Raw genomic sequence first — 22,193 nt, 5'->3', positions numbered from 1 at the left:
AACTGTGCTTTTGGTAGTCACAGAATATCAGAAAGCAGAAGACTGAACACCAAACAAATGTACAACACAAAAGCAAAATACTACAGATGCTGGCAATCTGAAATAAAGATGATGCTAGAAATACGCAATAGGTCAGGCAGCATCTGTGGAGAGAGAAACAAAGTTTACGAAGGCCTTTCAGCAGAATTGGAAGAAGTTAAAAGATGTAATAGGTTTTAAGCAAGTACAGAAATGGGGGCAGGGTGGGGTTAGGTGTGGAAACAAAAGGAGGTTTTTAATAGGGTAGAAAGCACAAGAGATTAAATGACAAAAGGGATGATAGTGCAAGGCAAAAGATTATGCTAATTGGACAAGTAAAGAAACAAAAGTTGGGCCTACAGAAGGTGTAAGTGGGAATAGCAGTATCGTCACCAACAGGTACCGTGCATAGAAAAAAAAATGGAAGTAGTTATGATCTGAAATTGTTGAACTGAATGTTCAGTCCGGAAGGCTGTAAAATGCTGAAAAGAGGAGGTGTTGTTCCTTGAGCTTCGTTGGAACAGTGAGGTTGCTGAGAACAGGGAAGTCAGAGTGAGACTGAGACAGACCTGAAATGTTACTCTGTTTCTCTCTCCACAGATGCTGCCTAACCTGCTGAGTATTTGCGGCATTTTCTGTTTTTATTTCAGATTTGCAGCATCTGCAGTATTTTGCTTTTGTAATCAAGAAATCAAGTAATGAATTCAAAAGAAATTTCTTTATGCAGAGAACAGGGCAGTCACTACCAACTGAATAGTACAGATCCATTTAAAAGGAGGTTAGACAAGCACATGAGGGAGGAGAGAATAGAGGATTATGCTGGTCGTTAGATGAGGAAGGATGGGAGGAGGTTCGAGTGGAGCATATATGCTGCCGTGGACTGATTGGGCCGAATGACCTGTTTCAGCACTGTATATCCTATGTAGTTAATGTGCAGGTTTGGAGTGGCATGTAAAATAGATTGATGGTGAGGGGGAGGTTTCAAATGGATTCCTAAAGATCTGTCATTTGTGTAATTAGAAAGGGAGAGAAAGAAAAAGAGAGAGGGAAAAATCACCACTCGGGTTGATTAGGAGGTAAACCAAAGATGATAACTCTGTCCCACTAGTCACCAGTTGACATGAATTTCAGGTATCTCCCTAGATAGCAGCAACACAAGGTTCCTGATAATCAATTTGTACTTTGAACTGTAAAAGGGTGAGAATGGGCAAAGTCTGCAGAAGTAGCTGAGTATGAAGTTAAAATGGAAAATTACAAATAAACAGGATAGTGTTGCATCACGGTTTAAGGTATTTTACAGAACTCTTATCTTCCAGTGTTTTCGTAGTGGCACCTACAAGCAGATCTTGTCCCGTGATCCAAAAGGTGCACCTTTTCAGGAATCTGTCACTGCAGAATTGCGCAATCCAAAAAAACTAATAATTACCCTACTTGCGGTGATTAGTTTAATCCAGGAAACCAGATATATGCTACACATGCACATTTTATTTATTCAGGTAGAATGCTAAACATGAACCAGAGGTTTTACAGATGAACACATGTAATGTATTTACAATTCAATGCAAATAAGATGTAATGAAGAATGTGGCAAATACTATTGAGTAAAACTTCTGTGTACTGGAAAACTCTTCCTGGCTTTGCATTCACTGATTGGAACTAAATTGTGACTTATGTAATATAATGCTCACATTATGGAATACTGTTATGACCAAATCTCACAATTTAATTTTAAAGCTAGCTGTTCTGGGAAATTTAAAAAAAAATCATTTTACTGGCAAGAGCAAATAACTTTTGCTATCAGATTAGAATACAAGATTACATTTCAGTGCTTTAGATAGGTTTCTGGGAAAACATCTAGTGCTTAATGTTATCAGATACAGAAGTACAAATATTTTCCAACATTCAGCTAATCATAGTATCTATAAAAGCCAAGATAATGTTCCTGTCTGCGTCACTCAATTCTATTTTTATGTACTCTCCCAGTGCTATTAATTCATTTAGGAAATGGGGAATTCAGCTATTTCCATCAATGCAAGAATTAGCAACTTAAATCAGTGACCAATGTTACTTTCATGTTATACGTTAAAATGGCATGAACAAATCCACAAATTTTCAACAATGTAATACAATTCCCCCAATAACTAAACCACCAATTCATATATGTAGCTCTGACGCTGAACAATTAAATGAATACATTCGACTGAACTGCCATCTAACCTTATATATAAAATAAAGGAAGATATGTACACCCAGGTCAGTGCTTTTAGTCAACCCTTGCTGTCACGCTTTTTGCTTCAGGACTCCTTGCATCAAGAAGTCTGGAAGTAAATGCGTCACATATCATCATTTGGCATTGTAAAGTTCTACTCCAGTGACGTGATGAATGGTTCCATCTCAATGTTACATCAGTGGGGAATCTACACAAAATTTCTACACGCAGAAGTCTCTAACAATTTTCGAGCATGAAATCAGGTATCAAGCAGTGAGATATTGCCAGTTTGCTCTTTTGTTCCATTATTGGCAGTGCTGGATGCCAAGTGATTTGTGCAATGCATGCATACCTCACACTTACACATGCAGGTCTTCCCTCAACTATAAAACACAGGTCTTAAAGTTAATTGAATACTTCAAAATTATATTTTAATAAGAGTGGGTGGCATTAATATTGTTATTTTTTACTTTCCATCTATTTTACTCATTAAATAACTGACACTGTACTAAGTACCATATGGGTTCAAGAGCAATCTCAGGATTTTGCCTTACAATTACAGTGCAGCTGGTATAATGTTAAATCACTGCAATGCCTAATTTGTAGTAGCACAAAAACTTGTGATGGCACTAGTTATGTTATAATGCTCTCTTTAGATTAGATCTCAAAGTATCAGCATTGCACTGTTTCCTAAAATATTGTAGTGCTGCAGAATGAGACATTCAGGATTATGGAGGAATTAAAACCACGTATTAAGTACAAATAAAACAATGTTTGACGCAGGGAGAAGGAAAAAAAATGGCGATTCAGCCAATTAGAAACTTTTGTTATGAGCCCTAATCCATATTTGAATTTGCTTCTTAATTTTGAAAGTAACAAGTGCATGAGCACCCAACAGAACTTGGAATAGGTATAGAGTAGTTCCAGATGCAAGACTGGCTGATCTTGGTTGGCCACGATGTTAAGCTTGTCTTGTTTAGTTGGAAAGGAATATTTTACATAGACTGAATTACTTCACACCTCCTATTAGCTGGGTCAAAGAGCAACACTTACATGATGGTGGATAACTCCATGCTCCAAACCATCATGTTCTCCCTGATTCTGTAATTGCTGACAGGCTTCAGTTGTGAAAAACAAGAGGCTGAGGCTAATATAACAATAAAACAATATAGCTTACCATTCAAACATACAATTCATACAGTTGTGAAAGGTAAGATCAAAGTTGTCAACTTAAAAAAAGCAAAGCAAAATGACTGAACTCTACAGGCTGAAAATCTTATGGTAAAAACAGCCTAAGTTTAGTTCCACAGCCTAGTTTAGATATGCCACCAGCTTAAAAAGAACAAAATGAAAAAGATACAGTGCATAAAGGGTTTAGTCACAACGTTCACATTAAAAAGTACCATTTTAAATAATTTTACCTATCTTTATGTCGCAGAATTTCAAATGAAAAGGACTCATTTTATTTTACTATTATATGTCCAGTGAACGGTCACGATAGAAAAAGCAATTTATAAACATATGGGCTTTCTACCAAATTGCAATTGACAAAACACCATTGCACTATTTATGTTTAACCATGGCAGATTGCATAATACCACCAACTTTCACTACATAACAGTTCCATGATAATTGGAGAAAGCATACTGAAGAGAGTAATCTGGCCAAGTTAAATTTGTCAGGTTGTGCTAATAATTTAATAAATAAATTTTAAGTTGTACAACTTCTTTTCAGGCATTTCTAAAGAATACAGTTAATAGTTTTTCAGCTTTCTGCTCAACTGTTGTATGAAAGAAGTGTATATATCAATTAACTTAAGAGCTGTCTCCTGTCAAGTGTGCAATGTGTTTTTAAAACTGTAGGCAATTTCTGACATTATAACCACATCATTAAGCAAATCACAGGTCACTACTGGCAAAACAACTTTAAGTCAATATGTGAAAAAAGGGCAAATCTGAAGAACCAGAAATTTTCTTCTTCTTTCTTTCTTTCTTTTGGGCCTCCTTATCTCGAGAGACAATGGATACGCGCCTGGAGGTGGTCAGTGGTTTGTGAGGCAGCGCCTGGAGTGGCTATAAAGGCCAATTCTGGAGTAACAGGCTCTTCCACAGGTGCTGCAGAGAAATTTGTTTGTTGGGGCTGTTGCACAGTTGGCTCTCCCCTTGCGCCTCTGTCTTTTTTCCTGCCAACTACTAAGTCTCTTCGACTCGCCACAATTTAGCCCTGTCTTTATGGCTGCCCGCCAGCTCTGGCGAATGCTGGCAACTGACTCCCACGACTTGTGATCAATGTCACACGATTTCATGTCGCGTTTGCAGACGTCTTTATAACGGAGACATGGACGGCCGGTGGGTCTGATACCAGTGGCGAGCTCGCTGTACAATGTGTCTTTGGGGATCCTGCAGAAATTTAAAGCCATGCTAAAAATAATACAACAGACTTGGAAAGGTTAACACATTTTATTTATTCAGGAAAAGCATGAGAAGGAACAGGTGACAAGTATTTATCTTTGAGTAGATACGATGCATGGTAAATCAGAAGGCTAATATCTAACTCTGCAGTTCTGACTTAATTAGTTTTTCTTAAGTTAATAAACAACAACTTTATAAATCATTTGCCAGAAGCAATTTGAATTTGTCAGCAGCCAAGGTGGATTTCTGGCTGTGTAACTACATCATTTACACACTGCATTTTCATTGTTTCTTTACTACAGCATAGAAATGCTTTCTTCCTTCCCATCTTATCTTCAAATGGCAACCAATATACTATAAATGGTACAAATTTCTGGGTAAAACACAAAATTACTTTGGGAGCTGTACAAAAATAGTGGCACATTCGAAAATCTGGGGAATCTTCAATTTCTCTGGATTATGTCACCAAAGGGTGACAGGTTGATGAAGAAGAGGCGGGGCAGGGATAGATCCTTGTAGGATATCAGAAGTAATAGTGCAAGGCTGAGGAGAGAAGCCATTGCTGGAGATGCTCTTGCTACAATTGGACATCATGAGTGGAATTAAGTAAGGGCAGTCCACTCTGCTGCACAGCGGAAGAGAGGCATCAGAGGAGGATTATACAGTTGAATGTCAAAGGCTGAGAAGTATGAGGAGGGATGATGTGAATCACAGAGCATGGTTAGGGATGCTTCAGTGCTGCAGCAGGGCTGAAAAACTAATTGGCGAAATTCAAACATGGTGTTGCGGGAAAGATGGATTTGGGAGGTGACATATTCAACTATTTTGATGAGGAAAGAGAGGTTAGATAGGATGGCCGTTTGCAAGGACAGAGGGGTCGGAGTTTTTTTTTCAAAAAAGGGCAGGAATGATGCCAGTTTTATAACTGAAAGGGAGAGAAAACCATTTACAATATCAACTAGCATGGGCACTAGGAAGGGAAGAAGGGTGGTCAGCAACTTAGCGGGAATAGTATCAAGGAAGCAGGAAGTGGGTCTCATGGATATGGTGAGCTCAAAAGAGGCATGGGAGAGGATAGGAGAGAAACTAGAGAAAGAAGCAGGTTCAAGGCTAGGGAAGGGGGAAATATTCCAGGGGGTAAAGCGGCTCACGGTGGAATTGACCAGGGGGATACATTGGGGCAACAGAAACACTGTCCTTTGCTTACCTTAGTGGGAAGCAAGCTTAAAACTTATTGCATTATAGATTACATTATGAAGCAGCTCAGAGCCTATTTTGAGGGAGAATCTCAAAGAAATATATGACAAGTGACAATTGCTCCAGTTTCTGAATATTTAACAGTTTTATGACAAATAGGGAGAACGGTAAGAAAAATCAATATGTATACCAATACTCCTGTTCCCTAAAAGGATCACAGCCCACTGAACATTTGTAAATGTTTCCTTTTGCTATTTTTAAAATGGGATTCACAAATAGCTTTATTTTAGTTTTCTTTCTTCTGTCAGAGAGATGCAAATAAAAAAGGTGGCTAGGTGTTTGACATATGCAAATACATAATCATGATCCAGCTGCAATTTGTTAACAGCAATTTCCCATAGCCCCTGCACAAGTTTTGGAATCACAGTAGACATGTACACACAGGTGATCTGCACCAAATAAAAATCCTAAAAAGGAAATATATTAGATTATCAGACTCCACATAAATCACATAACTTGGCATAAAGAACAATGGAAAAACGACATCTGATAAGATCCAGGAATACAAAATATACATATGCAATATCAGAAGAGAAAGGGAAAGTGAATAGTTAACTATGTACCAGATGTCCAAGTGCTAACAGTTATACCTTGAAGTATCAAGCATTTGTTACATATGGGTTTGTTTTCTCCTTTGTTCCAAAAGCAACATTGTTACCCCCAACATGGTTCATCCCAAACTAGTACTTTGCACAGATTGCGAAACACAAGATTACAGTATCTAACTGCTGACAATGAACAAGAAAATCAAGTGTTTCAAGAAAATGCTTTCAAGCATTCAATTATACTAATAAAATCCCATGGTGTTGTTAACTAGAAGCTAATGAATTCAATTGCTTAATTTTCTTTTTTAAAAATAAAGATTTCTGAAAATGCTCAGCAGAGGTCATTATTAATGAAGGATTTTGAGCTATTCAATATGGACTTTTTGGTGTCCGCTCTTAAGGAGGATTAAGTAAGACCTATGGAGTGGAAACAGTCAACGGGATGCTTGCCAGGGAACTACGAAATGGATAAAGAAAGACTTTATGACGTACTGCAGAGTGCACTTTTGTTACTTTTAAAAATTCTCAAAGGTCTAATTTCCTGGTGATGTATAATCTGCCTTATTTACATTGCATGTCAGATTCCATAGCACTCGAACAACAAGCTGAACAAGTGAGTGTTCCAGCGCTATGGGGTTATCTCAAAATTGCAGTTCATAACTTAATTTATGACTGGTAGATTTTCACTGGGAAATGAGGAAGATCCATACAAGCCAAAGAACTGGGAACAGAAATAAACAGTAGCAGGCAAGGTGCCGTCCTCAGCAGCAACTTTGCACTCGAGATGCAGTGTGCAATAGAGCATAAGCTAAAACTTAATGGGGGAGGACGTAGGGGAAGATTGTGCAGTGTGCTTCAAGTTGGATGACTTGTTCTTTTCTACTTGTCTGAGAACACATCACAACTTACATTCTGAAAACTGCATGATATAAGTTTCATTCTGTTATCAAGAAAGTAAACAGTAGTCTGTATGCAGCATTTCTCATCTGGACATGAATAAAAGTATGCAAAGGTGACAGGGTGTGACCTGCCCAAAATATTTCTTCCAGGATGATCAGAACAAAATAATAAAAAAAGTTTACTTTTCTTATTTGGCTTTTCAAAAGATCCCCAAAATACATTTAAAAAATACATTTAGAGTAATAAACCACTAAATTGTAAAACTGCCATTTCTTGACCATGTAACTAGTTCTAGTGCAATTATGGCCAATTGTTGGTCAAAATTCATAGTTCATTTTGATGTCACAGCTGTGGTTTACTGATCTTATTACAACAACTTGTATTTATATGGCATCTTTATTACGTTTAACATAATAAAACATCCCAAGGTGCTTCACAGGAGCATTGCAAAATAAATTATTACACCAAGACACATAAGGAAATATTAGGTCAGATGACCGAAAGCTTTGTCAAAGAGGTAGATTTTAAGGAGTGCCTTAAAGGAGGAAAGTGAGGTAGAGAGGCAGAGATGTGTAGGGAGGGAATTCCAGAGCTTAAGGCCTAGGCAACTGTAGGTACCAATGGCAGAGCAATTAAAATCGGGGTGCACAAGAGGCCAGAATTAGATAAGTGCAGATACCTCAAAAGGTTGTGGGACTGGAGGAAATTACACAAGTAGAAAGGGGTGAGGCCAAGGAGGGATTTGAAAACAAGCATGGGAATTTTAAAATCAACATGTTGCTTGACTTGGAGCCAAAGTAGGGCAGCGAGAACAGAGTTGATAGGTGAACAGGACTTGGTGCGAGTTGGGACATGTGCAGCAATGTTTTGGATGACCCCAAGTTTTTGCAGGAGACCAGCTAGGAGTATGCTGGAAGAGTCCAGTCTAGAGGTGACGAAGGCAATGAATGAGGGTTTCAGTAGCATGTGAGCTCAGACAGGGGCGAAGTCAGGCGACATTATAGAGGTGGAAATAGGGAGTATCAATGATGGTGTGAATATGTGGTCAGAAGTTCATCGAGGGGTCAAGCATGACACCAGATTGTGAATAGATGGGTTTAATCTCAGACTGTTGCCAGGGAGAGGGATGTTGTTGGCAGCTAGGGAATGGAGTTTGGAGCAGGAACTGAAAACAATGGCTTCAGCCTTTCCAAAATTGAATTGGAGGAAATTTCTGTTCATCCAGTACTGGTTGTTGGATAAGCAGTCTGATACTTTAGCAACAGTGGGAGTTGACAGAAGTGGTGCTGAGGTAGAGCTAGCTGGGTGTCGTTAGGATACATGTAAAAACTAACACTGTGCTTTTGGATGATGTTGCCAAGGGGCAGCTTGTAGATGAGAAATAGGAGGGAGCCAAGGATAGATCCTTGGGCAACACCAGGAGTAATGGTGCAAGAACAGGAAGAGAAGCCATTGCAAGTGAGACTCTGGCTACGATTTTAAAAAAATATTCATTCATGGGATGTTGGCGTCGCTGGCTAGGGCAGCATTTATTGCCCATTCCTACCTGCCCTTGAGAAGGTAGTGGTGCGCTGCCTTCGTGAACCTCTGCAGTCCATCTGGGGTAGGTACACCCACAGTGCTGTTAGGAAGGGAGTTCCAGATTTTGACCAAGCGACAGTGAAAGAACACGATATAGTTCCAAGTCAGGATGGTGTGTGGCTTGGAGGGAAACTTGCAGGTGGTGGTGTTCCCATGCATTTGCTGCCCTTGTTCTTCTAGGTGGTAGAAGTCGCGGGTTTGGAAGGTGCTGTCTAAGGAGCCTTGGTGCATTGCTGCAGTGTATCTTGTAGATGGTACACACTGCTGCCATTGTGTGTTGATGGCGGAGGAGGTGAATGTTTGTGGATAGGGTGCCAATCAAGCGGGCTGCTTTGTCCTGGATGGTGTCGAGCTTCTTCAGTGTTGTTGGAGCTGCACCCATCCAGGCAAGTGGATAGTATGCCATCACACTCCTGACTTGTGCCTTGAAGATAGGGCGGCACAGTGGCGCAGTGGTTAGCACCGCAGCCTCACAGCTCCAGTGACCCGGGTTCAATTCTGGGTACTGCCTGTGTGGAGTTTGCAAGTTCTCCCTGTGCCTGCGTGGGTTTCCTCCGGTTTCCTCCAACTTGCCAAAGACTTGCATGTTGATAGGTAAATTGGCCATTATAAATTGCCCCTAGTATAGGTAGGTGGTAGGGAAATATAGGGACAGGTGGGGATGTGGTAGGAATATGGAATTAGTGTAGGATTAGTATAAATGGGTGGTTGATGGTCGGCACAGACTCGGTGGGCCAAAAGGCCTGTTTCAGTGCTGTATCTCTAAAATAGTGGACTGGCTGTGGGGAGTCAGGAGTTGAGATACTCGCCGCTGGATTCCTAGCCTCTGACCTGCTCTGGTAGCCATGGTATTTATATGGCTTCTCCAGTTCAGTTTCTGGTCAATGGTAACCCCCAGAATGTCGATAGTGGGGGATTGAAACCATTTCTCCCAGGCTCCAATTACAAATCCAAAGAAACGAATGTTTTTTCCCTTTGTAAGTTCCGCAATTCTAGATGTTTATATTTATCCACTTTCTCATCCCATGCGTTTTCCAGTGACCTGTTGTTATCCTCAAATCTTACAGTTACGTCGACCACCGCGACATCCTGTTCTTCAACAAATATTAGGTCAGGTTTCCATAACCTCCCTTCCTCGTCACGAAAATGTGGTTCAACGTATACTGTCCAACCCTCTTTAACCACCTTGTTCTTTAACAAATCGACGATTTTATTATGTTGATATATCCTGGGCTTTTTGGTAATGCCATTGAATGTCAAGGGTGGGGGGGGTGGGGGGGGGGGGATAGTTAGATTCACTCTGGTTGGGATTGTCATTGCCTAGCACTCGTGTGGTGCGAATGCTATTTGCCACTTATCAGCCCAAGCCCGGATATTGTCCAGGTCTTGCTGCATTTCTACACGGACTACTTCAGTATCTGAGGGGTTGCGAATGGTGCTAACGTTGTGCAATCATCATCACTCCTGACCTTATGATTGAAGGAAGGTCATTGATGAAGCAGCTGAAAATGGTTGGGCCTAGGACACTACCCTGAGGAACTCCTGCAGTGATATCCTGGAGCTCAGATGATTGACCTATAACAACCACAACCATTTTCCTTTGTGCTAGGTATGACTCCAATCAGCGGAAAGTTTTCCCCGATTCCCATTGACTCCAGTTTTGCTAGGACTCCTTGATGCCATACTCAGTTAAATGCTGCCTTGATGTCAAGGGCTGTCACTCTCACCTCATCTTTGGAGTTCTGCTCTTTTGTCCATGTTTGAACCATGGCTGTAATGAGGTCAGGAGCTGAGTGGCCCTGCCGGAACCCAAACTGAACGTCACTGAGCAGGTTATTGCTGCCACCTTCCATCACTTTACTGATGATTGAGAGTAGACTGATGGGGTGGTAACTGGCTGAGTTGGACTTATCCTGCTTTTTGTGTACAGGACATACCTGGGCAATTTTCCACATTGCTGGATAGATGCCAGTGTTGTAGCTGTATTGGAACAGCTTGGCTAGGGGCATGGCAAGTCCTGGAGCACAGGTCTTCAGTGCTATTGCTGGAATATTGTCAGGGCCCATAGCCTTTGGAGTATCCAGTGGCTTCAGTCGTTTCTTGATATCACGTAGAGTGAATCGAATTGGCTGAAGTCTGGCATCTATGATGCTGGAGACTTCAGGAGGAGGCCGAAATGGATCATCAACTCTGCACTTCTGGCTGAAGATTGTAGCAAATGCTTCAGCCTTATCTTTTGCTGGGCTCCCCCATCATTGAGGATGGCGATATTTGTGAAGCTACCTCCTCCAATTAGTTCCGAAGAAGGGTCACTGACCCGAAACGTTAACTCTGCTTCTCTTTCCACAGATGCTGCCAGACCTGCTGAGTGAATCCAGCATTTCTTGTTTTCCTCCAATTAGTTGTTTAATTGTCCACTACCATTCATGGCTGGACATGGTAGGACTGCAGAGCTTAGATCTGATCTGTTGCTTATGGGATCGCTTAGCTCTATCACATGCTGCTTACAAAGTTTTGCACGCAACTAGTCCTGGGTTGTACCTTCACCAGGTTGACACCTCATTTTAAGGTATGCCTGATGCTGCTCTTGGCATGCCCTCCTGCATACTTCATTGCACCAGGGTTGCTCTCTCGGCTTGATGATATTGGTAAGAGTGGGGGATATGCCATGCGGTTACAGATTGTGGTTGAGTACAATTCTGCTGCTGTTGTTGGCCCACAGTGCCTCATGAATGCCCAGTTTAGCATTGCTAGATCTGTTCGAAATCTATCCCATTTAGCACAGTGATAGTGCCACACAACACGATGGAGGGTATCCTCAATGTGAAGACGGGACTTTGTCTCTACAAGGACTGTGCGGGGGTCACTCTTACCAATACTGTCATGGACAGATGCATCTGTGGCAGGCAGATTGGTGAGGACGGGGTCAAGTATGTTTTTCCCTCTTGTTGATTCCGTCACCACCTGCCGCACACCCAGTCTAGCAGCTATGTCCTTTAAGACTCAGCCAGCTCGGTCAGTAGTGGTGCTACTGAGCCACTCTTGGTGATGGACATTGAAGTTCCCCACCCAGAGTACATTCTGTGCCCTTGCCACCCTCAGTGCTTCCTCCAAGTGGTTTTCCACATAGAGGAGTACTGATTCATCAGCTGAGGGAGGGCAGTAGGTGGTAATCAGCAAGAAGTTTCCTTGTCCAAGTTTGACTTGATGCCATGAGACGTCATGCTTAAACAGATTATAATGGAACCAGATGAGAGCAGTCCACCCAGCTGCACACCATTGGACAGGCGCTGGCAGAAGATAGTGTCATCACCCATGTCAAAGACTGTTGTCAGGTCGAGAATGATGAGCAGGGAAAGTTTACCTTTTTCACAGTCACATAGAGGTCATTTGTGACTTTGATAATGACCATTATTATAGCCAAAGACCAGAACAAAAATGCATGAACCTACATAGGATAATCAGTAAAATATAGCAAAATGTTTAATAATTTATTTTACTTGTGGAGATCATTGAGTTCTACAGACTTTCCCTTGATGAAATAGACCAAGGGAAGATTAAAATCTTCACTGTCACCTTTCCTGAAATTATTAGCATCGTCTTGAACAGTCTTGAAGAATTCTTAAACAAATTCTTGCTGTTACTTATCATGAAAACCCCACCTGCCAAGAATGCGGCATATTAATTTTGTCATATGAACATTAATTTTAAACTGTTGCTGGAGTGAAGAAATGACTTGTTTTACAAGAGATCACCAGACACTTGGCTGGAGGATATTTGCATACTAAGAGACAGTGCTTGGAGAGACAAGAGAATTGCTCACTGATTCAATTCACAGACATTGGGCTGGGCAATGGTGATCCACATCTTGTCGGGGTACGAGACAGCACTACACCCCGCCGCCCCCCCCCACCCCCGAGAGCTTTGGAATCCACAAACGCAGGAGTGGTTAAGCCAGCTGGTCACATGACTAACTGGTTGGTCCAGGCTTTTTGAACTAGACACAGGACAGTTTGAAGACACAGACTGCAGATTGTAACTGAACCTGGAACAAGACTGCCTCTCTCATGCTGGCTCTCTCTCGCTTTCTCACAAACCTCCAGACCCACTGAAGTCGCTTCAACCTCAAGAGACAGAAGACTCCTACATCAAAACAAGTTAAAGCATGCACTGGGCTCCAATGAACAACAAGACTTACCGGCAACCAAAGATTCCACATTGAACTCAAAGGACTGTAAATAATTACCAGATATTGCATCAAACTTTTCTCCTTCATTCTTTCTACTTTTTCTGTCTCTATCTGTGTGTTTTTATCGCGTATGCATGCTGGCATGGTCGCATCGCGTATTCGTAGCCATTACCTAAATTAGAGTTTAAGATTAATAAACTTCCACCTTTCTTGTTTAAATCTAAGAAAACCTGTCTAATTGATTTCTTTGCCTTACAATTGGAAAGCACTGTGTTTTTAAAATTAAATCATGTTACGGTTAAACCAGGCAAAGGCTGAGAGGGAACCCCTTTCTCACCTGGTCGTAACATTCTATAAATCACACTGGCGCATGTTATTATCTGTCTGTTAAAACTGAACAAGCGTTTATTTCAGACAATGGATTATAAGCATCACTACTGAAAATTTTTGCTATTATTCAGAAATATAGATTTCTAATATTGAAATCTGATACTGATTTATTATTACAGGTTATCAATCATCAATTACAAGGTTTTGAACCTCTGGCTGAAGTGACAGAAAAGACTAGATGTACAGTAAAGGAGCTTCTAATTACCTGGAGATGCAAGGCAAATTACTTCCCATTTTCTCTTCCGGACTTTCATTGCTCCCTTTTTTAAAGGGATAAGGAGGTTGTCAGGTCCAGGACTACGTGCTGAGGGACGCACTAAAGCTTGGGGCAGCCGCAGCAAAGGCTCAATGGGGAAAGACCACAGTGTAAGGTTCCCCCACCAAGCTGGACTGAGGGGCTGGAACCATGGGAAGCCCCTCGAACTGTATCGTTAATATTCTGAATTGCTGTAAATGTAAAACTGTAATTGACATGACAATTGTGAAACGGAAGGGTTGGGAAGAAATTCATGACAGTATTGAAGGAAACTGATCTCCCTTGCAATGTTTGTATTTTTTCGTGCTGTTTGGAAACTGTTTGGCAATGTAATTTTTACAGATTTTTATGAATAAAGTATATTTTGGAAATAAAAAAAAAAATAAGGAGGTTGTCTTTTACTCAAGGTGCCACAGTACCAAAGCTGCTGTGCTATATCTGCTGAACTACATACGGAGCTACAGTTTGCTTTGCTTCTATGGAAGATAAAACTTTGTTTGTCTGTTTAGTTGCTCAGTAGATGTCTGACACATTAAATATAATATTATTGCTCGTAGTAAAACTATATCAAATTAATCAGTGATAATTTTCCCTTTCCCTAACTTAAATTCTGTTATTTTAGGACACTTACAATACATATACACTCTCCCCATAAAAAGATTAGCTCTATCACAAAGTGGCCTAAAACATACACGTTTTAAAATTTAACTACGGTTCTTATTTATAACCCAATTTTAATTAAAGAAACATGCAATGTAACATTTATCAAATTCCTAAGAATACTAATAATCGCAATAGGATAATGTATAGTTGGAGAGTGTAATAGATTTGTATGTTTGAGAGGTAGCTTTGAGCCAATATTTAAAGGAGTTTTAGAGCTTCAGTGCTTTCATTCCTGACTTCCCATCCTAATCAAGAGCAGTACAATCCGTTAATTTCTGCTCACTAATTAGGAGTTAAAACCTCGCTTTTAGAATCAACTCCAATTAGCCAGTAATAGGACCTTCCATACTCTTCAAATATAGGAGAAACATTTCAAATGTGGATGGAATCTTCATTTCAGCAAGGATATATCCTGGAAGCACTCACAAATAGTGTCAAGTTGGTTTCCACTCTGCATCCAATATCTTAATTTCACCGATATATAAACAGTGATTATACTTCAGAGTAATTCATTGCTTGATAAATGCTTTGGAATGTTTGAGAGAGATGTAATAAGGTACTATACAAATTGAAGTTATTTTATTTAATCTTCAGTTCCAAGGTACAAGAACCAAATACCCAATTTTCAAAAGCAGTGAATTTAAATATTTAGTTATGTAAAGGTGATAACTCTCATTAAGTAAAAGTCTCAACAGAGGCCTACGATTATATTTGATATATTAATTTGATTGATTAAAGTTCTGTAGCTGTAGAGGGACCCCATAGAATTAACTTGGAAAGAATATCTTCATCACCCAATGTTTCATGAACTATCAATATTTAGCCAGGTGCAGCATATTCTTGGACTGACACTCCACCTTAGTTTACTAGACTAATACCTGGAATGGAAGGGTTATCTTATGAGGAAAGGTTGGACAGGATAGGCTTGTACCTACTGGAGTTTAGAAGAGTAACAGGCGACTTAATTGAAACATTTAAGATTCTGAGGGGTCTTGACAGGGTGGATGTGGAAAGGATGTTTTTTGTGGGAGAATCTAGAACAGGGGTCACAGTTTAAAAATAAGGGGTCATTTAAGACAGCGATGAGGAGAAATGTTTTTCTCTCAGAGGGTCATGAGTCTTTGGAACACTTCCTCAAAAGGAAGTGGAAGCAGAGTTTTTGAATATTTTTAAGGCAGAAGTAGATAATCAATAAGCAAGGGGATGAAAGAATATTGGGGGTAGACAGGAATGTGAAGTTGAGGTTACAATCAGATCAGCCATGATCTTGTTGAATGGTGGTGCAGGCTCGAGGGGCCAAGTGGCCTACTCCTGCTCCTAATTCATATGTATATTCTTACGTTCCTCTGCATTTGCTCAAACTTAAAAATGTTGCAGCTTCATGACATATTTGACTACACAAGATGAAGTGAAAATATCACACATCATCTCTCAAGTTCTTGATAGAATGCCATGAATAAAAATTAAATCCCAGTTTACAGTTATCACATCTGTCACCATCTGGATCAAAGGTCAATCAAGACAAAAGTGCTCATTCACAGAAAGCATTCATTACCATGTACATAAAAGCTAAAATAAACTGACAATAAAGGATGTTTGAGAGTGCTCATTACACACAAAACCATAAATCACTAAACATTCGCAGTACTATCATTTAAACCATTTTACTTTTTTTGTGCCCCATCTATTGTTTTCCTATCTTCACCATATTATTATCTTTCTGGGCTGCAAGCTTCTCCACATATGCCACTCAGAGTCAGCCAACAGGATGTATTTGCATGGTCTTGTTGCTATTGGGAATAGTGGAGGATGGAAATCTTAAACTGAGAATCAATTGGCTAACTAGATAAAATGTTTCCATTAGGGATAAGCGAGCCCAGAACGTCAGTGAAGGCAAGATTAAATTTGGGTCACAGGCTTGAAAATTCCACACTGGAGATACTGGGATACCCCAAAACCAGCGCTTTAAATACTATGTAAACCATTGTTTAAAAACAGCGTGGTGGCACTAATATTTGTGGTCCAATATGACGTGCCACTATGATAGAACATGGCAAAGTATCCACAATTGCCGAATACTGCTGTCACAGTGATGCGAGTAGAGACATCAACTGGAAGTGCTTCCCAACAAAAATGAAGGAAAAGTTGAAGTTACCTCAGACCACATTCATTCATCCTATAGTGGTCTGCCATATCTGGTAGGGCCATTTTCTGTTGGTGAAATTGCAACATAGTGAATGATGCAATGGGTATTTTTGGATACAATGGCTCCAGAAATGTTAACGTCAGAAAAGCGAATAAATTGTAATTCAAAGCACACTACCGAAAGCAAGCAGATGCACGAGAAACAAGTGTAGAACCAACAATCGGAAACCAGAAAGGTGAACAGGCAGTTGTTAGTACAGCAGCTGAAATTTTACTGACATCTTGAAACATGCATTTTAAATAAAGCTGAGGCAAGATTTCATGGGAAGAGTTGATTTTGAATTCAATGTTTTTAGGATGAAGTAGTCAAAGGGAGTGACAGGCAAATGCCACAGGAAACAGGCAGCAGAGTTTTGGATGCAATGTTTTGTGTACGGTGATGCTTAGGAAACTGGCAAGGAGGGAATTAGAGAAGTAAAATCTGGAGCTAACAGAAGTATGGACAAAGGTTTCAGTGGCGATGGTACGAAGGTCAGCGGTAGGTGATACTGCAAAAGCAGAAGCAATTGGTGTTGATGATGAATGTGATGTAGGATTCAAGACTCAGAACTGATCAGAACACCAGAGTTTTGTACTATCTGTTCAAGCTGAACAACTGGGGAAGGAGTTGGAATCAAGGGCAAGGGTACTAATTTTTCGGTGGAATCTGAAAATGTTGGCTTTGTTTTTCCCAATGATTCAATTCGATGAAAGTTTGGCCCATCCACCATTTGATACTGAACCAAATAAAGATAATAGAATTCTCTCTCCTTATTGAACTCTTGCTGGGGTACAATTCCATGGTGGTCTCTCGGGCCATTTTTCAAGTGAAAGTTTTGGCAGCTAGTGTCTCACGATTGAATAGCCTGATGAAAGATCACAGCCAAGCAATCTGTTATCCTCATTTGATGTCCACATATGCATACTTCCAGCAAGAGTTACTGAATAGCAACAAACAGAAGGAGCCCCAGTCAATCCATTCATCCCTGACCCCAATCCAAAGAAGCGGAGGCCCTGGACATTCCTGCCATTGTCCAGGCAAAGACCAGCTAAATTATGGCTCAGATACTCATTTTATAAATCCTCTTAACTATTCACAGAGCCTTTTCACCCACTTTAAAAGTAAGTATTTTGCCAACATCTCATTTTTGGAAATCTCCTTTCCCTTATAGTAGATATTGGATAGTTAACTGAATTGTTGCAATACATACAGAATCAACACAACATGTTGATATTATAATGTGAGAATGAAAGGATATGCTTCACAATATTCAGAGCAGCTCAAGTTAGATGTATATAAACTGCTCACAACACCCAAAATGAGCTCCAAATATGAGAATGAAATGAGATTGTGAATGGGAATGACAACATCCCAAAGAATTTCCTACAGCCTCTGAATTTGATAGTTATGAATGCCTAAACTGGGAAAGAAATTTACCTTTATCTCTCACAGAGGAGCATTGTTAGAGACCTTTTCATCTTTGTGTGACTTTTGTGGAATAGAAATAAAAGATCTTACTGCTCTTTATCACACTAATAGCGATCACCACCTGTGCAACAGAAATAACAAAGTGACCATAAACCAGATTACTGGCTCAGAAACTAGTACAGTGTTTAGCAGGTTAAGGCATGTTTTGGGAGTCGAAATGATTTCCTAGCTGTAAACGGTAGACTGGAACACACTGCCAGAGGAAAAAGATAGTATAACCAGAAATCAAGGAATCAAACTGAATAAATTAGTAGGTTAAACCAAAATTAGTTTTAAAAAATGCATTTATTTAGTGTTTTTCACTTACTCAGCAGTATGTTCAGAGCTTAAAAGTTACTTTAAAAATGTAGCCACTGATATCACATGGAAACTGAAATGGCAAAAGAAATTAAAAGCAAGGTGTTCACTGAACTGAAATCTAATAATATATTTTGAAGTCTGACTTAACCTGTATATTGAAGCATTGTGCAAGTGAGGTTCCCTTAATCAGGGTACTGCAGGGAGAAAACAAGCATTTCAGCGACTTACTAGGACTGCTGAGACCTAAGTGTTTTGGGGAGATTTTACCCAAGCTATTTTCAACAGTTGCTTTGAAAGAAGACTTACAGTTATATAGCACCTTTCACAACCTTAGAATGCCCCAAAGCACTTTACAGCTAAATACAAGTTGTGCTTAATGGTTTTACAGGGTTTAAAGTAACAACCAGCATATAGATTAGAAATAGGAGGGTGCCATGGGTAGACCTTTAGAAATCTCCAGAGATAACATTGCTGGGGCAGGAAGAGAAGCCATTGTCAGAGACTGCCCTGCTACAAGTGGATAGGTAAAAATGGAACCAGGCAAGGCAGTCCAACATAGGAGAGGCACTGGGCACTGGGAAGAGGTCATTCAAATGGGAGGATATTTGTGTGAATGCTGGTATAGACAAGTTGGGCCAATTGTATGAACGTTACTGTGCTGTAGATTCTATGTAATTATATGTAATTGATGTGAAACTACACCTTCCAAGAAAACTCATGTTTTGCTCGAGCATCACTATATGGCTCCAGATTTACACTTCAAATTTAGTACAGGTACAGACTGGAAATTTCTCCACACTGATACTAAAGTTGCAATAAGTACACATTAAGATATCTTACTCTTCTAAGAGTAGACCAGTGGCTCACACTGACAACCATTATCACAGATCACTGATAACATTCCACCTTGACTGGTTGTATGCATTTGAAGTTGATCCACAAATAGAAAGTGAGCTGATATGTAAAGATATTTATCCAGCTCAACACTAAGTAAGAAAAGTCTATTAACTAGACGTGATTTATTAACGACAAATATTAGTTTTTGGTTTTCTAGCTTCATGTCAGTTTCACATGGTGTCGAAAAATTCTTGGTCAGTTACAAAAAAAAATTGCTTCAGTTTGACTTGACAGGATGGCAGCCACACTGTGATGCAGATTGATATGAATGTCCTGTGAAAAAAATTGAATCTTACCAAATTTACAGGACACAGAATCAATAATTTATCCTGTTTGTGAACAATGTTTAAGTAAATCTATGATGAAATATACACACATATATATATATATATATATATATGAAATATACTTTAACCACCTTTATGCAAATCTCTTCAGCATGGACATTTAGCTCATCAAAAGGAAATACAGGAGCTACACCTCAAAACTGGAGGATATTAAAAAAAACTGTATACATGATTGGCTAAATGATATTTTCCCATACTTTGTATGCTTGAATGGTTAAACCATAGCTTGTGATTAAAGTCCATTCTTCATAATCCAAAGTTTCTTAATTCAAATTACTTATGCACTAAAATCCCATTTTGCAATGTTATTTGCCTTGCTTGGTTATTGGATATTTATTTTTTGTCAATTCCCGAACTTTGAATCAAAAATAGGCCGTAGGTTAAATTTAACGTAAAGTACACTGTAAAATACAACCACAAATAACAAGCCATTTGCGGTAATAGCACAGACCTTAATTCATGATAACATGAGCTAATGTTTAATCTGGCACTGAATGTATAGGAGCCAAATATGAACAGTCAGCAATCTTTTCGACAGTACGCTATAACTACAGGGTGTTCAGAGCTATCATTTCGCTGGCTAATAATCAGTCTCTCACGTTTAAATACTAAGAGAAAGCTGCACAAGCATTTTATTTAGAAATCAATTGCAGTACTGCCCAGGGATAAACGCAAGAAATAAAGTCACTAAAAAGCCTCTATTTTATTTTCTTGCAACATACCTTCCCAACAGATTACAAACTTCAGGAACTATTTTCCTTTCTGATGCCACCACCTTTGATGTAATTCGAGAAATTACTGCATCAGAAATACTAAAACATGTGTACCTTTATATAGTTTGCTGGAACTCCAGAAAAAAATCTGTAGTCAGCAAGTATTTTTGCAGCATTCTGTATGCGAATACTGGTGACACGCGTTAGTTAAATTAGCTGATCAGACTCTGTGACAATGGCAATCTGTCAAAGCTGCCTACCACTGAGGAATCTGTTGCCTTTTCAAGCTTTGACGACAAAAACAACGAACCGAAGCTATCGGTTGCATCGCCTCTAACCTTAACTGGACAGACACACTGAGGCAGAGAGCTGCATTTGGAAGCATTCAACCCTTGCAATGTGAAGCCAGCTTGTTTGATTTATCACGGTTAGCAGTCGGCTTCACCGGTGACTGTGGGAATCCCGGACTCCCAGCGCCCATTTAAACCTGAGAAAAACAGTATATTCAGGGTAGGGGAAGACATCCTGAAGGCGCCGCTGCCCCACAGCCCCGCTCAGTCACCGACCTTTGGCAGCCGGTGGGTGCAAACCCAACCCGTCCATCCCCTTCACCTGCCTTACACAGCCGTGTCCCCACTCCCCGCGGCCAGAGGAGGCCCTGCTTTTAACGACATTAACAGTCATTCACTCACCACTGGCACCGCCACCTCTGATCAGTCCGAAGCCGAGCTCCAGCTCGAAGACCCCACTTCACCCGGAAGTGCTGCTCTTGACAGCGCGCGAGACCGAGTACACCGGGCATGTGCTGCAGCGCGCGGCAGGCTGCGGGCATGCGCGCTGCGGGCTCCCGTCACTGGGGAGTGGGAGGGAGGGAGGGAGAGGGGCGGCGCGCGGACACGCGCCTCCACGCACGTGACCTGGGGAGGTGAGAATGAGGAAGGGCACCCGCCCACAAATACATATATGTATAAAAAAATACCTGAGCAGAGGCATGGAAATAATGGGTCAAGAGCAAAAAGGAATATAGATGATTGCCGGCCTTTCAGGACTGGAAAATGATGTAAATGCACTCATATTTTATACTGACTCACAGAGTCATTTGCAGCGCAGGAGACGATTCAGCCCATCAAGTCCCTGTCGGCTCTCCACCAGTTATTCAGTGAGTCCCAATCCCTGCTCGATCCCCTTAGCTCTGCAAGCTTATTTCCTTCAAGTGGACATCCAGTTCCTCTTTGAAATAATTGATTGTCTCTGCACCACTCTTGTGGACAATGAATTGTGATGACCACTTTGCAAGAGTTTTTTTCCCCAAAAATATACTTTATTAATAAAAAATTGTTGAAAAAATTACATAACAGTTCAAATTTGACATTTGAGAAATTGCAATAGAGATCAGATTCCTTTGATACCGAATGTGAGGTGCCTCACAACTCTTGTCATTCTATTTTATATGCAATGTATTACATGCCAAAAACATTTTTTGGCACATGCAGCCCAACGGTATACTATGGCAGTAGGACCTTACATAGTGACCTTTTCCCATTGAGTCTTTGCAGTGGCTGCCCAAAGCTTTAGTGCGTCCCTCAGCACGTAGTCCTGGACCTTGGAATGTGCCAGTCTACGACACTCGGTCATGGACATCTCTTTGCACTGGAAGACCAGCAAGTTTCAGGCAAACCAAAAAGCATCTTTCACCGAGTTGATGGTCCTCCAGCAGCAGTTGATGTTTATCTCGATGTGCATCCCTGGGAACAGACCATAGAGCACAGTGTCCTTCGTTATGGAACTGCTCGGGATGAACCTTGGCAAAAACCACTGCGACTCTTTGCACGCCTGCTTTGTAA

At 40.5% G+C, this 22,193-nt stretch overlaps 1 protein-coding gene across 1 annotated transcript in view; it reads right to left on the bottom strand.

Annotated features, from left to right (window-relative positions):
• Window positions 1–21,158, bottom strand: part of LOC137375848 (sideroflexin-1) — a 69,281-nt gene extending 48,123 nt beyond the window's left edge. The window contains exon 1 of the mRNA XM_068043394.1: window positions 21,042–21,158. The gene's annotated coding sequence lies outside the window, so the exon portion shown is untranslated. The remainder of the gene's footprint in view (window positions 1–21,041) is intronic.
• Between the last annotated feature and the right edge of the window lie 1,035 nt (window positions 21,159–22,193).

Source organism: Heterodontus francisci, chromosome 12 (genome assembly GCF_036365525.1).
Source record: "Heterodontus francisci isolate sHetFra1 chromosome 12, sHetFra1.hap1, whole genome shotgun sequence".
NCBI lineage: Eukaryota > Metazoa > Chordata > Chondrichthyes > Heterodontiformes > Heterodontidae > Heterodontus > Heterodontus francisci.
Note: the sequence above shows the minus strand (reverse complement) of the source record. Positions and strands in the feature narration are given on the sequence as shown.